We start from the raw sequence: 16,817 nt of genomic DNA, 5'->3' as shown, positions 1-16,817 counted from the left end.
ACTAAATTCAGAATAATGTTATGGCTCAGAATGATCCCTTGTCCTTAACACTGTTAAGAAAGCATTTGATACAATTCAATGTACATATTTATGTTAAAATCTTTCACCTAAGTCAATACTGAAAGAATAGCCTTATAGTTTTAAAGACTACCTGGAACCCCCATGACAAGTATCAGGTTTAATGAAGAAATAATGAATAGCTTATATTAGATTCACAAGCAAGCCAATAATGTTAATTTTTTTAGTGACATTCAGATTTACTCAGTGATATGCACTTTCTATTCTGTATGGTACAATAGGTCCCAGGCAGTCAGTTAATTTAAGACAAAATTATACATATCAAAAAATATAGAGAAGAATTTTGTCCACAAATGACATGTCTTTTTATGCAGAAATATGATGTAACAATAATAACCAAAATAAGGAAGTGTCTAGAATGATTGTCACGTGAACAAAATCACAAGTTATGAGGCTAATATAGGAGCCATTAATTTTATATCCCTATACTTGCAATAAATCATTGGAAATATAATTTCTAAATACAATTTATATAAAATAACATGAAAAGTAAAATGTTTCATAATACACTTAGTGAAACATGTAAAGATCTATAAGTAAAAATTATAAAATAATTCAAATGGAAGTAAATAAAATTCAAACAAGTGGATGTGGTTGTCAGGTTTTTAGGGGCTCTCATGGTTTATGTTTATGGTATATATGCTCTGTATAATTCCCTTCCCATAAATTTGAGATGGATCCAGGACCACAGAGGAATATCTCACCTTTGATAAGCTTATGACATAGGGTAAATATGAAAAGCTACATTGATTTAATGAAGATCTCAAATCATTTGATTTCAATTCTTTATTAAGTGAGGTTCTTTTTATCATTTGTTCCTTCTTGGATTAGATTAATATTCCTGAAAGAGGCACTGGGCCTGAGGAAAAATATGCTCTCATTCTGGATTCATTGATTCATCCATTTTTGAGGTACCGGGGATTATACCCAAGGGGCACTTTATCACTGAGCTACCTCTTCAACCTTTTTATTTTTTGTTTGAGACAAGGTCTTGCTAATGACACAGGCTGGAAATTGCAAACCTTTTTTTTTTTTTTTTTGTATTTAAAGATGTAAATAGTCATGCTGTGAGCCGCCTGTGGAGATGGGCACACTGCAGTATCTGAGGAAATCAATCCAACAATATTTGGAATTAAATCCTGCCAACATCCTGAAGGAGCATGAAAAAGGCCTTAGCTTCAGATGAGAGGACACATTATCCAACATCTTGATTGCAGCCTTGTGAGACTCTGAGCAGATGACACAGCTAAACTATGCCAGAGTGCCTAATCATAAAAATTTTGAGATAATAAATTGACATTACCTTAAAATAGTAAAATTGGAGAATTTTTTTGTAATAATAGAGCTAGTACATTAGAGCTATATATTACATACACAGGATGAAAGACAATATATTATTATAATTTTAATCTCCAAAATTCAACATGTAAATTGAAGGAAATGCTAATGAAAATCTCAAAGTTTATTACAAAAATGAGAAATTCCAGCTGAAATATTTTGAGAAATATAAAAACCTAAAATTTCCATAATGAATTGTCGGGGAATAGAAGGAAATTCTCCTTCAAAGATTAGCCTGACAGCCCCCTGGGAGACATCCTGCCTGGGAGGCATCCTGCAGCTACCTATCTCCCTGGAACATCCTGTGGTTATCAGGATCATCAGACATCTTGAAGCTGGCAGTTTTACCACCCACATCCAGCAATTGCTGATTAGAGAGCTTCCCCATCCCCAGCATATAAATACCCCTGTGTGAAAAATAAAAGTTTGCAGCTTGATCAGAATTTTTGTCTTGCTGTCACCTTTCCTGTCTCTTGTCCCTTCATTCCTCCCCATCTAGGTTCGCTGCTCACGTTGATGTGTCCTGCCGGATGGGACAATGAATTTTAAACATAAAAGGACAAACTTGAAGGATTTACCTTCTCTATGTTCACAATTTACTATAAATCTAGAGTGTCAATCATAATATGTAATTCTATCATGATTAATATAGAGATCATAGCATAGATTAAAAAGTACAGGTAAAACATCATCAATTAACTCAACAGAAACACTAAACTGATTTAATGCATTTTAAAATGTTAAAAAAATTAATGCTAAACAACTGCATGTTTATTTGTGAAAATGAATTTCAATGTTCCCCTAAAATAGCACATTAAAACAACTGAAAAATGACCAGAGAGAAATTTTGAAATTATAAATATTGAACATCTTGATGTAAATGTAGAAGGAGATCTACACTCTTGGAATAGGCAAAATGTTACTAGAGAGGATACAAAATGCACTCCCCAGAAGGACAAATTTGGTAATTTATATTCATTAAAATAAACCATTTCTTTTCTTCAAAAGATACTATAAAGAAAACATAAAATTGAAAGTGTAAGTCATAGTCTGAGAGAAAATATGACAGAATATTTTTATTCACAAGATACAAAGAACTCCCACAAAGTAAACACATATATAAAAAAAATTAAAATTGGTGAATGTCTTTATGAGACACTCCCCCATAATAATGTATGACTGGAAAATAATCACTTAAAAAAACATGAAATCCTTGATCCTCATGGCAATGTGAAATAAAAGTCTTCAAACACATTGCTCATATTCACAATAATCAAGGTATGGAAGTAACATATATGTCTGTTGACTTATTAATGAATAAAAAATATAATATTTATTTACCATAGAAGTCTATACTACAGCATTTAGAAAGAAAGGAATTCTGTCATTTGTAACAACTTTTTCCTGTGGAAAAATAGTTTTATTCTTTGAGACTGAATAACACTTTATTGTGTGTATATACCATTTTTTTCCTAATTATCTGATTCCTTATCTTAGCTATTGTGAATAGTGCCATAATATACATATTATACAGGGATCACTTTTGTATGCTAATTTTATTTCCTTTGTGTATTTATCCAAGAGTAGTGTTTTTTTTTATGGTTTTATTTTTTTTTTAATTTTTTATTGTTGGTTGTTCAAAACATTACAAATTTCTTCATATATCATATTTCACACTTTGATTCAAGTGGGTTATGAACTCCCATTTTTACCCCATATACAGATTGCAGAATTACATCAGTTACACATCCATTGATTTACATATTGCCATACTAGTGTCTGTTGTGTTCTGCTGCCTTTCCTATCCTCTACTATCCCCCCTCCCCTCTCCTCACCTCCCCTCCCTCTTCTCTCTCTACCCCCTCTACTGTCATTCATTTCTCCCCCTTGTATTATTTTTCCCTTTTCCCTCACTTCCTCTTGTATGTACTTGTGTATAACCCTGAGGGTCTCCTTCCATTTCCATGCAATTTCCCTTCTCTCTCCCTTTCCCTCCCACCTCTCATCCCTGTTTAATGTTAATCTTCTTCTCCTGCTCTTCATCCCTACTTCCAAGAGTAGTTTAATTAAATAATTAGTTGTAGTTTTAGATTTAAATCATTAGTTGTAGTTGTAGTTTTAGATTTCAAAGAACCTCCCCATTGTTTTTCACAAAGTGTTATACCTTTGATATGAGGTGTTCCCCAAAAGCTCATGTGTGAGATAATGAAAGAATCTTTAGAGGAGAAATGGTTCAGTTATGAAAGCCTAATTCAATCAGTAATTAATCCTGTGATGGGAATAACTGAATGGACACTGAAGGTGGATAGGGTGTGGCTGGAGGAGGTTGGTCCATTGAAGGCATGCCTTTGAGGCACATATTTTATATCCCGCAAGTGGAGTCCTTCTGTGCTCATGATGTGAGCTGCTTCTCTCCACCATTCTCTTCTATATGACATTCTGCCTTCCCTGAGGAATGGAGTTGGCTGTGTATGGACTGAGACTCAAAACCCTGAGATCATCAATAAAATTTTGTTCCCTAAAATCATTCTGCTTGGGTCTTGCAGTCAGATTAAAAGCTGACTAAAACATAGAGTCTTTACTATTTTACCTGTTTGCCTAAAGTATGTAAAGGTTTATTTACTTCACACTCTCATCATCAATTTTTTAAAAATTTTTGATAATTGCATTCCAACTGGGGTAAGATGATGGAGTCTCAGTGCAGTATTGATTTGCACTTCCCTGATGGCTAAGCATTTTTTCATGAAATTACTGGCCATTTATAATTCTTCTTTTGAGAAATATCTGTTTAGATCATGTACCCACATTTTATTGGATTTTTTTGTCCTTGTTGGCTTTTTGAGTTTTGTTTATATTCTAGATATTAATTCTCTCTCAGATCCATAGCTGGTAATACTTTCTGCCATCTTGCAGATTGTCTTTTCATTCTGCTAATTGTTCCTTTGCTGTACTGAAACTTTTTAATTTGATGTACTCCCAGTTGTTAAATCTTGTTTTGGATTCTTAAGTCATTGCATTCAGGAAATCACTGTTTGGTCCAACATCTTAGCATGATTTCCCTAGGCTTTCTTCTACTTGTCTTTCTATCTCTTGTCTTATATTAAGGTCTTTGACTCATTTTCAGCTGATTTTTAGACAGTGAGATAGAGGGTTCTATTTTTAATTTTTCTATGAGTTGATATCCATGTCTACAAGCATCACTTGTTAACGAGGCTGTCTTTTCTCCAATGTATGTTTTTGACATCTTTTTCAATAATCATTTGACTCTAGAGGCATGAATTTTTCTGAGGACTATACTCTGTTTCATTGGCCTAAATGCCTGCTTTTATGTCAATCCAATTTTATTTCTTGTTACTTTGGCTCAGAAGCATATTTTGAAGTAAGTTATTTTGGTGCCTCCAGCATTGCTCTTTTTTGCACAGGATTGCTTTGGACCTTCTAAGTATTTTGTGCATCAATATGATTATTGTTTTTTTTTTTTTTCTAAATTGGTATGGTGGCACTTAAGAGGCTGAGAATTGCAAGTTTTAATCCCACCTTGCCAATTTAGTGTAATCCTCTCTCGAAATAAAAAAAATAAATAAATAAAATAAAAATAAAAGAGGACTTAGACTTTAGCTCAAGGGTAAAGCACCTATGGGTTCAATATCTAGTATGCATAAATAAATAAATAAAATTTCTAAAGTTGTTTTTCCCCCAGTTCTCTGAGGAATGTCATTGACCTTTTGATGAGAATTTCATTGAAATTGGAAGTTGTTTGAATAGAGTAGTAATTTTAACAATAAATATTAATACTCCTGATATCATACCATGGGAAGTCTTTCAATCTTCTAGTGTCTTCTTCAATTTCTTTTTTCAACGTTTCATAATTTTCCTATAGAAATAATTCATGAAGTTTAATCCTAAATGTTTTTGAGGGTATTGTGAATGGGATTCATTTCCTGATATATTATTCAGACAGTTACTCTTGATGTATAGAAAAGTGACTCATATATGTTGATTATATGTGTGTGTATGTATGTATGTGTGTGTATGTATGTATGTGTGTGTGTGTGTATATATATATATATATATATATATATATATATATATATATGAAATAAAGTAGCCATATTATGAATACTTTGCTAAATTCCTCAATTTGAGAAATCTTTTGGTGCAGTCTTTAGAATTTTCTAACTATCAAAACATCAGCAAAAAACAAAATTTGATTTACTTCTGTCCCTACTCATATTGCTTTTCTTTTTTTCCTTACTGTGCATAAAATTTCTAGTGCTGTGCTGAATGAGAGTGATGAGATTGTATCCTCTTGTTCTTGAAATTTGATGAAATGTTTTTAGTTTTTCTTCATTCAGTATGATCCTGTCAATGGGCCTTTCATATATGGTCTGTATGATGTTGGGGTGTGATATTTCTATACTGAATATATTCTGTGCTTTTTTTCAAGAAAGACATAGAATTTTACCAAAGGTTTATTTTTTTTTCTAATGAGGTTATCATGTGCTCTTCAAACTTAACTTCTTATGTGCATTTATTAATTTGTGTATATTGAACCATCCTAGAATCCCTGGAATGAAATCAAATTGATCATGTTTTATGATCTTTTCAATGTGCTGCTGAATGTAATTTTCATCTATTTTTTACATCTACGCTCATCAGTGATATTAGTCTATACTCTTTTTTGTTTTGAGTTGTGTCTTTATCAGATTTGGGTAACAGGGTAATACCGCTTGTGTAGAATAAATTTGGAATTGTTTCTTCCTTATTTTATGGGATAGTTTGAGGAACATTGGTGTTCCTCAAACAAGGTGTTAGCTTCTTAAAAGTTTGGTGAAATTCAGTTGTGGATCCATCAGGACCTGCTTTTGGGAGGGAGTTCATTACTGCTACTAACTAATTGCTTTTTATTTATTTATTTGTATTCTCTTAGTTTAATTGTTTGAGGTCAAATGTGTCCAGAGTGTTTCCACTTCTTCTATAGTTTCCCATGTTTTGTCATACAGTTTTTAAAAAATAATTCCTAACTATCCTTTGAATTCAGTGATATCATTTACCATGCTTTATTTTTTTCATTTCTAATTGTATTATTTGTGTGTGTATGTGTGTGTGTGTGTGTCTGTCTGTCTGTCTTTAGGGTAGGTTAGCTAAAAGTTTATAAATTCTGTTCATCTTTTTCACAGAACCTGTGTTTTGTCTCATTGATGTTTTATATTTCTCTTTTAGTCTCTAATTCATGAATTTTGGCTCTGAAACTTATTATTTCTTTCTATTGATTTGGGGGTTTGTTTTATTTATTCATTTATTCATTTATTTATTACAAATACCTTTAGATATATCATTTGGTTATTTAGGTGAACTTTTTTAAAATAAAGGCATGCATTACTAAAAATTCCCCTCAGTAAAATTTTGCTCTATCACAGTGTTGTTTTATGTTTTGCTTACATTTTTGTTGGCATCTAGGAAATTTTAAATCTTCTCCAATTTCTTCAAAGACCCACTCTTTGTTCAAAACTTTGTTGTTAAACTCCATGTGTTTTCATACTTTCCACATTTTCCTTTGGTATTGATTTCTAGTTTTATACCTTTGTGATTTGACATAATGCAAACATTTTTTTTCAATGTTTTTGAATTTTTTTGATTTGTTTTATCAACTAGCATATGATCTACTGTGAAAAACATTCCAATTTACTAATGAAAATCGAAAGTATTCTGCAGCTATTAGATAGAATATTAGTAATCACCTGTTAAATCCTTTTGATCTATAATTTAATAACACTTTAATGTTTTGTGGGGTTTTTTTGTCTGGATGATTTATTTATTGGTGAGGTGGGAATCATCTGCTATTATTATATTGAAACCTGTATTTCCCCTATAGCTATTTGCAAAAGTAAAAATTGGAAAGAGAAAAAAGATAAAAAAGAAATTAAAATGTTAAAAAAGAAATGAGGACAAATAAACATAAAACAGTAACCATATAAAAATACGAATAAAAAAACTAAAAATTTCCATTACACTGAAGTGATAGATTGAGTGGGCAGGAGTGGACCTAAGCCACCCATGTCAATCAAAAGGTTTTCTCCATCTCTACTTTTTGTGGCTAGAGTCCATTGGGATAACTTTCAGATCCCCGGATAAGCATTTTTTTCCAAGTTTATTTAGGCTGTGAACTCTGAGAGTAGACTAGATGATAATGCCATAGCTTGTCAATGAGCTAGGGCAAAACACAAAGGTACCCCAAATTATCTCTGGAGCTCAGAGGATAGAAGTTATACTGGCTCTGTGTAAAGACCATGTATGTTCCTGAGGGTGAACAGAAATTGTGTTGCCTGGAATATCTGTGCTTTGGTGGAATTCTGGTGGGTTCCACACAATCCACTGCACATAATTCTGGTGATCCAAGCTCTGGCTCCTTTGTGTAGACACATTGTTCACTTTCCAGGACTCTGATAGCTAGCCTGCTGAATGGACGATTCCAAGGGGAAGCACCTGTCATTACCCTAGACTGCCCAATCTGGTCTTCATCCCCAAAGAACTCTCAACAATTTTGTCAAGAGTCTTTCCTCTGATCCAATTCACATGAAGCCACTGCCCATTTAGTCAGAGCAGTGATAGTTCATAAGGTCCCAGCAATAAGAAAATATAGAGGCTTTTGTGTCCTGAAGCAGTATGCTCAGACAATAAAGTTGCAGCACTGTGGCAATATACTAGACAGTGTTGCCAACTTCTTCAGGTCTAGTTCTTCATGAAAACTCAACATGTATTATGTGTTTAGGTTATATGTCTTCAGGGTGCTAAATTATGTGCCAGTAGATCTCACTGGGCATCTCTCTCTTTCACCTCTATCCCTGTGAATGGGGCATTTCCACACCCTGCTGCACTTGCATAGAATTAGTGCTGGGGAGATGTTTCTCACTCTATTCAACTGCCCAAAGTCTCAGAAGGCCTGAGATGTGTGTGGCTCAGTGGTATTGTTTGACTAGTTAAGGTGAGTGCTATTTTTAAAACTCCTCTCTGCAGAAAAGAGGCATCAACTAAATGATTTTGATAAAAAATTATTTAGCACAAAAATACAATAATTTACCAGGTATTAATATAACTATGTATAAAGATAAAATAAAATTAAATATACTTCTTTATTATAATACATGATTTGTCATTGTATGATATTTTATTTTTACTATAACAAAGACATCATGGATCATGTTTTTTTTTCTGTTCCTTGTTATGGAATTTGTTCTTTATTATTATTTTTTATTGTGCAGAAATCTTGTGTATCACTCTACATTCAGAGATACAAGAAAGTATGTCATGTTTTCATACTTGAAAACAATTATTTTTCCTCCAAATATGAAGATATTTCTCTATTTTCCAATATGCCAAAAGTAAATATTATTCAGAACATAATTATTATTATGTCACACAATACATTTATACCCAACTACCATAGAAAATGTTTTTTAAAATTAAATATTTTATTGTACAACTAATTTTCATTTTTTATACTTATTAGTTTGCATTGTTTTCCTGAAATTTCTATGTTGGTAATTATTTTGATTTAATATAAAAACTTACTACCAGCTTAATTGTTCAAATATTTAAATATGTATTTAAATTTTGTGATCTTGATATGGGTATCTCACATAGATATCCTGGTTTTGTTTCAACTTTTAATTGAATAGATAATTTTACACATATATTTTATAATACAGGCATGCTTGTCCTCATGAGCAATTCACTAGTGTCTCTTGGTATCATCATTCAACAAATTCACTGACAATTCTAAATGAACACTGAATAAATAAGGTTAGTAACAGCATATCTACAGGGAATGATATTTAGAGTTCACATTTCACAAGTCTTATTAATCAAAGAGTAAAACATTCAAGCATAATGAGACTAGTAAATTAGTGATAAAAAAGCAAAAGGAATTAATGTATCTAATGAATATCATAGATCATGACATGTTATTTCCAGGCTGTTAAACATGACCATGATGAACAATTGCAGGTGCTTAAAATCTCTATGACTTCATAAAGCATTAATTAGACAGTGAGTGTCACAGGAAATTCACTATTGTATTTCTCACAGGAAGGTGAATGACCACCTGTATCTGAACCACCCTCCTCCTGAGATGGATAAAATTGTAAATTTGTGTTAATTATCAGAGGTTTATGAATTGGAATAATAAATGCATATGTCTGAAGTTTCATCTATTTAAAAAAATCTCCCAAACAATTCTCTGCACATTATTATTCTGTGAGTCACTTTTCATTAAGAAAGAGAGGAAGTCTTTGTATCCATGGTGATGATTAAATTCATATGTCAACTTTGCTGGGTGGGCCTTAATGCCCAGATATGTGGACAAACATTATCCTGAATGTTTCTTTGCAGCTGTTTTTTGATAAAATTAACATTCAAATCAGTATATTTTGAATAAGGCTGATTACCTTTCAGAACATGAATGAGCCTCATCCAATCAATTGAAGGCTTGGGTAGAACTTTGCCAACAAGTAGTCTTGAAACTTAAAATGCAACATCAGCTCTCTTTGGTGTTATCTTTCTAGCCGGCTCCAAAAATTTAGATTTGCCAGCTTCTGTAATTGTCTGAGCCAAATCTTAAAAAAAATCCATTGGCTCTATTTCTCTGAAAAGGCTGAGAAATACAACCATGATACTGATTGAAATTCAGAATTCATTATATTTGCCCCCTATTAACTTATATTCTTATTGAGTCTGCATTTGTTTCTATTTGAGAAGAAAAACAAACCATATGAATCCAATCAGAGGTACTTCCCAGTTACTGCTTAAGGAAGAAAATCTTACTAACTTGAGTAGTTAGAGATCAGAATGCTGGCACAGCTGAAAATTAAGGGACAGATTAACAGAAGCTGTGGACAGGAAAAGAGCCACACACTGGCAAAGGGTGCTCTTCAATGTTTGGCCAAATATTAAATTGTGCACATTTTGAGTCAGCTCCAGAGTTCCAGTGTAGGATGACTAATCAGAAGCTTTAGGTACAATGAACATTGAACTTCTCATAAAGCAGAGCTGTACCAGTTTTGAATGTCAATGAACTTTTGTGGCATTAGTTATTGAGCACCAACAGAATACACTTTAGGTACAATGATAAATGAATCCTGCAAAAAGTAAAGGAGATACCAGACTCACCTAAACAGGCACAAAAAGAGTACATAAAACCTTCTACCATAGTCAAAGTGAAAGATACATTCCTTGGACAAAAGAGAAATTTCCACTTATATAGGAGGATAAATTTCTGATGATAAATAACATAGCATGATGATAATAGTTAATAATATTATTACTTTTCAAATTGTTAAAAGAGATTATTTTAAATGTACTCACCTCAAAGAAATTATGAAACATATATTAGCCTGATTTAATTTTTTCCATGTCATAAACATATATTGAAACATCTTATTATAAGCCACAAATAAAATCAATAATTATTTTATATTAAAATAAGACAAATAAGTTTGCAAGGAAAACATTAACATTTACAGCAGAATAGTAAAATCCAAATCTGAGTTTGACCTCATAAAATAAATTGGCCAAGTATCCTCTTGTATATTTTGGTGTATTTTTGAGGAGATGTAATAAATTCTTTTAAAAATATTGGGTAAAATTCATCAGTGAATCCATATTAATTTGGAATTTTTCTTGTAGAACTTTTTTATTATTAATTGGTATGATTTGGATATGAAATGTTCGCCAAAGATCCAAGACGCATGTGACAAAGTCTTGCTCCCCCCCACCCCCCGCAAAGCAGCAGTATTAAGAGGTGAGCCATTTCAGAGGCAATTGGATCATGAAGGTGGTAATTTTATCAAATGATAAATCAACCAAAGCTGAACAGACTATGGCAGCTAGTGGAAACTTTAGAAGTTTGTGCTCAATTCAAGCATGCCCTGGAAGGCTCTATTTGGTCCTTGGCCACATTCTCTCTTGCTCTTTTTCTCTTTGCTTCTCAGCTATGTGAGCTGAACAGAGTTCCTCCACCACACCCTTGCACCAATGTGTGACTGCACAGAAACCAGCCTATCACAGATTGAAAACCCTGAAATCATAGCCAAAACAAATCTTTCCTCGTTTGAGGTGTTTTTCTAAGATATTTGTCACAGTGACAATAATCTAACATACATATTTAATATTTTAACTTATGTATACCAAGGTTTTCTATATTTTTGTTAAGTCAGTTTCAGTAGTTTGCTCTCCCCAAGTGTCTGTCCATTTCAAACAGGTTTCAAGTTTTCAGGTATATATATATATTTTTATAATAGTCCTTAATCTACCCTTAGTGTTCTCTTCCCACATGCTTTCTCACATTTTTTTGCTATAAGTGGTTAGGATTATCCAAATCACTCCTTCAACACTTTGTTTAGAAATCTTTTGAGCTACATATCCATTTTCATCATTCTAATTTCATCATTCTATTTCACCATTCTACTTTCCACAAAACACAAGGACCTGATCCCAATTTCATTAAGTTCTTTGACATGTTACGGCAAGCATTACTGTTTTCCCATTGCCCAATATCTTCATTTTCATTTGAGACCTTACCAGAAAAGCCTCTACAATCCATATTTCCACCAACATTTTGTTCAGATTACTTATTATTCCTTAAGAAGATGGACACATTCTCTCTAGTTTTTATCTTCCTGAGCCATTATCAGAATCACCATTAATATTCTCACAGTGGCACTATTAATTTTTCCTACCACATACTTCAAAACTCTTCTATATATGTACCTACTACCAGAAACTGAAGCTGCTTTTTATATGCTTTAAGCATTTGCTACAATACACCCCACTTCTCAGTATCAATTTCTTCATCACTTTGGGTGGCTATGAAGTACCATATAATGAGCGGCTTATAAACAGTATAAATTTATTGTTCGTCATTCTGGAAGCTGGTGTTCAGGCTTTGATGAGAACTCTCTTCCTTGCTATAGACTGTTGAATTCTTACATCCTCCCCTGGAAATATAACTAACTAGATCTCCAGTTTCTTTTATAGGGGTACTAATCTTCATTCATGATGGCTTCATTCTTGTGAATTAACTGCTTCCGAAAGTTCCATCTCTAAATATTATCACATTTGAATTGGAGTTTCATTATCTGAATTTGGAATGAAAATATACAATTCATTGTAAATGGTCATATAAGTCTATATATTTTTATATTTCACATGTGTTAATTAGTTCAAATGAAGAATAGTTACAACAAAAACTATAAATTTCCTGAATCAGTTTATAAATAAGACTACCAAGAAAGTGAATACTGTATACACACATAGGTATATATAAATACACATACACATATACACATATGTATGTATTAATACACATATATATTAATTATTCTCACTTAACTTTTCAGATTTGATCACATGAAGTTGTCAATTTTGTGGATCAAATAATTACCAACAATTTCATGATTTACCTTATTTAGAAAACTGCTTTTAATTAAATATAATGAAATGCACACATGCAGCATATTTTTACACTTATAAAAAAGAAAGTTATATAAGCAAACTTTAGGAAACATATGAAACCACTTCAATGATATATGAAAGATGAAAAAAATATAAAATATTCTACATAGATGGCATAAGAATAACAAAGAGTCATATGATATGCTGAACTGAAAAAGAATCCAGCGTCATTAATAGGTGACTTTATTTTACAAAGAGTTGCAATAGGGAGAACATGATGGTCTGGTACTGTGAATGTCTCAAATCAAACAGTGAAAAGGATTTCCTTTCAGAGTGGAGGGAGGGAAGTAGAACTAACAAGGACGACCTTGTAGGGAGTAGAATAAACTGGTGAGCAGGTGGTAAAATCCAGGTGAATCAATGAACCTATACCTGTTTGGAGTCAGTAGTTTCTTGGAAAGGTAAAGTCAAGGGGATGTTGTGCACTAGTGCTTGCTTAACCTTAGAATAAGCCAAAGTTTAGGGGCTAATGAGGAAAGAAACCTGATTCAAATTAATTCAAGACTCATCAATGGGTAAAGAATGGGCATTGGAAGTAACCAGTCAGGAACATTCTAAGTACCAGGCACTGTCTTATATTCACAATAAATATTTATTTGGACAAAACACATTGAGATCCCCTAGGCAAAGAAATTTGCCATATTGTGACTTTGGGGCCACAATTTACTTCAGAAAATAGGAAGGTGATAGTTTGAGAATGATTAATAATTGTTAAGCATAGCAAATGATTATTTCATGAACATAGTTGACATCTGCATAGCAAATGATTATTTTGTGAACATAGTTGTCATCTTAGATGAGTCACAAAATCTCCAGCAGGGAAATAGAAAGAGGCAATCCAAAAGCAAATTAATAGGTAGGGATGTAAAAGAATAAAGCTAATTAAACAAAACTTTTATAAAATTAATTATTCTCCTAGCACTTCACACACTATATCATACATTCCAAGTTTTCTAAAGCATGTACATACTGCTTTCCAGAGTGGCTGAACCAATGTGAAGTTCCACCAGCAATATACAATTGAACATCTTTCCCCACATCCTAACCAAGGTTATTGTTCCTTGCCTTCTTGATAATTGACATTTGGACTGAAGTCAGATGGAATCTCAGTGTAGTTTTAATTTGCTTTTCTCTGTTAGATATGTTGAACATTTTTTCATGTATTTTTTGACAATTCATGTTTCTTATACGGTGAAGTGCCTTATATGGTGAAGTTCCTTGGTCCATTTGTAAATTGGGTTATTTTTTTTTTGTTTGTTTGTTTTTGGGGGTTTGGGTATTAAGTTTTTTTGAGTTCTTTATGTATCCTGGAGATTAATGTTCTATTTGAGGTCCAGGTGGCAAAGATTTTCTCCCATTCTGTAGACTCTCTGTTCAAGTTCTTGATTTTTTTCCATTGCTTTGAAGAAGCTTTGTAGTTTGATAACATCCCATTTACTGATTCTTGACTTACTTCTGGTGCTTTAGGGGTCACTTTGAGGAAGTCTGTTCGTGAGCTGATATGATGGAGAGTTGAGTCTGCTTTTGTTTCTAGTAGATGCAGCCTCCCTGGTCTAATGCCTAGGTCCTTGACCAAACTAGGTGCCCTTCAATAGATGAATGGATAAAAAAAAAATGTGGTACAAACACGCAATGTAATATTTCTCAGTCATAAATAAAAATACAAGTATGGCATTTGCCAGTAAATGGATGGAACTAGAGACTATCATGCTAAGTGAAATGAGACAGACAATTGCAAAAAGAAGAAAAACAAAACAAAACAAAAAAAGATGAATGTTCTCTTTTTATGTGGATGATAACCCACAAATGGGGAGATGAGAGGAAATAGGAAAGATAGTAGAATGATTCAGACATAACTTCCTTTGCTTACCTATGAATACATGACTAGTGTTACTCCACATTATGTACAACCACAAGAATGGGATCCCTATTGGAATGGGTTGTACTCCGTGTATGTATGATATGTCAAAATGTACTCTGTTGTCATGGATATATAAACACAATAAATAAAAAATATATTATATATTTATTATTATTTCAGACCATATAGTGAATAGGGACCTTATGTGGCAATGATCAAACATTATGTATAGGATGATGTTCCTTCATAGTTTATCTGTTATTATTCTTTAATTTTCTGTTGGTTCTCTTTAAGTGATCACATATAAGTGACAGTCTTGAAATTCCAATAACTAAAATTAAAATTCTTTAATACATTTATGTTAATACTATGAGGAAAACAAACATATGCAGTCAGACTTATAAGACATTCATAAACCTTCACATAGTGAAGATAATATTTTCATGTAAAACAATATAATCTTTAATCATTCTCTGAATTGTTTTTGTCAATTTTTTAATGTTTGAATCAGAAATGTGGATATATTATGTTGAAAGGAAAAATCACTATGAAGTAAAAAAGGCATTATAAAAAGTATTAAGTATAGATAAATAAGCAAACTTTGTATAAAATATGTGTGCCAACACTCGATGAAAAAAGAAAAAGATAATGCCTCATAGCAACCTTGCTATTTAAGTTTGGATAATTTGTGCTAATCTTAAAATAATGCACATTATTGAAATGCACCTTATAGTGCCTTTGCTAACATTATATTACTTAATATTATTTAAAAATGACTCACTAGAAAAAAGAAAGTAAAAGGTAATTTTTGAGAATGCAGAATAATGCAGCTATTTCCTCAACTTTGGTTATTCCTCTTACACCATCTTCTGGTGATTTTTGAGAATGCCATGAATTCCCCCATGAAATCACTTGCTGGTTAAAATATAAACCAACTACCCTTTTATTGACAAAAGTTTATTCTTAATTTTAATTAAACTGACTTATATACTCAATCATTAACTCTAGAATAAATCTCTAAATTTCTGTACCTGTCCTTCAATTACTACTTGTTCGGGCACTTATAATAAACATTAGAAAATTAATAACATTTCAATCCCCATGAGTTTAGAAATCACGTAGATAAAATAATTGCTAATTAGTAATTAAAATGAAGTGAGTTGAAATCAATACTTATGAAAAGTTCTCTCTGATATGTACTATCACATGCATTGTAGTTAAGTTTACCTTTATATTTTAGTTTTAATAGTTGCATTAAAATATGATAAATGTGGGGAAATGAATATTTTCTGGCAATTTAATTAATCTGCAATAACAAAGTAGAGGAGACTGGATGGCTTAAACAATAGACTTTTATTTTCTCACAGTTTTGAGGATGTGAAGGCCAAGGCCAAGGTCAAGGTACCATCAGGGCCAATGCTGTTGAAGTCTCTCTTACTGGTTTGCACTTGGGAGCCCTCTCACCATGCCATCACACACCATGGGCTTGAGAGGCACAGAATGAAGTTTAGTGCTTCTTCTCCTCCTTAGAATTCCAATGTTACTTTTGGTTTAGAGCATCATTCCTATGATCTCATTTAACCATTTCTTTATTTTATTTATTATTTGGTGCTGGGAATTGACAGGGCTTCCTTCATGCTAAAAAACCACTCTATCACTGAGACACATTCCTAAACCTGATTTAACCTTAATTATCTTTATAGAAATACTATCTAGAAATAGTCTTTTGGGAACTGATAGGATTTAAACATAAATTTTGAGGAGACACAGTTCAACTCTTTAAAGTAGGGATGGGAATCGGCATAACATTTATAAAAAATAGTCTTGGCAATGTATGCTGTTCTCTTGAAAAGCTTTATTACCCTGTGTCGACATTTACTTCTGGGAGCTCAGTTTAACAATTTATATGAAATATTAACTATGCTTTAATTTACAAATATATTCATTACAGTTCCTTCCTTCCTTCCTTCCTTCCTTCCTTCCTTCCTTCCTTCCTTCCTTCCTTCCTTCTTTCCTTCTTCCCGCCCTT

The sequence above is a fragment of the Marmota marmota genome, unplaced genomic scaffold (assembly GCF_001458135.2).
Source record: "Marmota marmota marmota unplaced genomic scaffold, marMar, whole genome shotgun sequence".
In the NCBI taxonomy this organism is placed as follows: domain Eukaryota; kingdom Metazoa; phylum Chordata; class Mammalia; order Rodentia; family Sciuridae; genus Marmota; species Marmota marmota.
This window is presented reverse-complemented; position numbering follows the sequence as displayed.